We start from the raw sequence: 2,437 nt of genomic DNA, 5'->3' as shown, positions 1-2,437 counted from the left end.
ATTTTATCAATTCTTATACTTGATAAAATTTTTAAAATATTTTGACTTGTTTTGAGCTGTTTACGGACAATTTCATATTTCTATTTTAGATTCTGAGTGAAACTATGAATGTATTAATTTTACAATGATGTGTGTTTTTTTTTTTTTTTTTTTCATTTTTTATTTTTTTTTTGTGTCTGTCATCACCTTTTAGGACAGTAAAAGTGCTTAAATGTTCTTCAACAGTACCTTTTCTGATAGGAAAGTGAATCTAGTTGGTACTTTGGGGGGTCAAAAATAAAATTTTTCCAATAGTTTTCAAAAGCGCCGTGAAAAACAAAAGAAAAATTAAGGAAAAACGGGAATTTTTACGCAAAATCTGTTTTCGAGAAAATTGATTTTAGTTTTTGGTGTAACTTTAAAACGAATGACTGTAGATACATGACATTTTCACCGGTTGTTTATATTTCCATTTTCTATACATGATAAATTTTTCAAAATATTTTGATTTGTTTTGAGCTGTTTACGGACAATTCCAGTTTCCAATTTAATTAGTTTTTTTTTCTATTAATTTCAATAAAACTTTATTTGTTGAGTAAAAATACTTGAACATTTAATACAAGGCTCCTACTATATTGTTACACTGACGTTTGAAAAATATTAAAAATCCTTAGTCACAGTTTTTTTTTTTATTAGCATTTAAAGTTCAAAAATTGACAAAATATGGAAAAATCACAAAAATTACCTAATTATGTTTAGTTTATAATTCGTAAAAATTTTTCTTTTTAGGACTAAGATTTTAAAATGTGATACAAGATTCCTTATAAGATAATCTACCTTTTAAAAAAAAAATGTCTATAAGAAACTCAAATTAAATTTTTATGAGCTTTTGAAATTCATATTTTTACAACATTTGATATTTGCTCGATTTCTCATGAGACGATTTTCTTATTTTGTTGTAATTAAAAAACGAATGACTGTAGAAACTTGAAAATTTCACTGAATGTTTATATTAGCATTTTATATATACGATAAAATTTTGAAAATAATTTGACTCTTTTTGAGCTGTTTACGGACATTGTAAGTTTTCAATTTTTTTAGTTTTTTTTTCTATAAATATCAATAAAGTTTTATCTATTGGGCCAAAAAGTGTAAAAAATTAATACAAAGCTCTTGATACATTGTTACAATAGCAGTTGAAAAATATTAAAAATACATAGGCACAATTTTTTTTTTTATAAGCATTTGAAGTTAAAATGTTGACACATTTATCAAATTTAAAATTGATAATATTGTAGTTAAAAATTATAAAAATGTCAACTTTTATATCTAAGGCTGAAAATTAAAACAAGATTCCACGTAAATATTTAATTATGTTGCCAAAAATTCTAAGAAATACATAAGCACAGTTTATTTTTATAGTCATTGTAAGTTCGAATTTGGACGAAATTACATATTAAAAAACCTGGAATAACTATTTTAGTTATTTTGTTGTGATTTTAATGATTGTATAATATTATTTGTGGGTACTTGAAACTTCTAAAGTATACTATTATATATCTATGATAGTACCACGGTTTGTTGTTGATGTATAGCGTGTTATCTGATTGATATTGTGATATGATTAATTTGGAATTTATTATTAATACCTATTATAGGTCAATTTTTTTTTAATACTATAGATAAGTATACCTATAATAGGTATGTCTAATACCTAGACTGACAAACCGTCTCCACTCAGAATCGTTTTTCTTATCCAGTGATATTATATCATTGAATTAAAATTTAATACCATCTATTATACAGTGACCCACTTGTAACCTACTGTACAGCAGAGCGACATCCACTTGCCAACCTTTTTAATTTATTTAGTATTTTTTTTTTCTAGTTTTGCGTAGTAGGTTGTACAGTCATCATCATAGACGTATAATGGTGGGGGCTAAGGGGGCTATAGCCTTCCCAGAATTCTACTAAGCCACCCCCAGAAATTCTTGTATAATAGTTTACTGTCTTATACGTCCATATATGGGAACTGAAAACATTTTCTATTATTTATTTTGATATCCAAGAAATATTTTATTTGATAAAGATCAACTTAAAGCTGAAATGCTAATGAAGAACTGTATTAACAAAGATGATTTTGACATAGATGCTATTGTATCAGAAATCAACAAAAAAATTTTTCCAAATTTATATAAGCTTTTAAAAGTAGCACTTACAATTCCAGTAAGTTCTGCTTCTTGTGAAAGATCGTTTTCGGTAATGCGGCGAATAAAAACATGACTACAAAATTCTATGTCTAACGATAGATTTTCAAATCTATCGTTACTTCATATTGAAAGGGACTTAGCTAATAATATTACATCTGGAGAGGTTCTTAATATATTTGTGCAAAAAAAACAGACGTTTAAACCTTGTTATATAGTAATTAGTGATAATTTCCTATTTAAAATGTTTT

The sequence above is a fragment of the Acyrthosiphon pisum genome, chromosome A1 (genome assembly GCF_005508785.2).
Source record: "Acyrthosiphon pisum isolate AL4f chromosome A1, pea_aphid_22Mar2018_4r6ur, whole genome shotgun sequence".
Lineage (NCBI taxonomy): Eukaryota > Metazoa > Arthropoda > Insecta > Hemiptera > Aphididae > Acyrthosiphon > Acyrthosiphon pisum.
The sequence above is the reverse complement of the archived record's forward strand: the minus strand, read 5'-3'. Positions refer to the sequence as shown.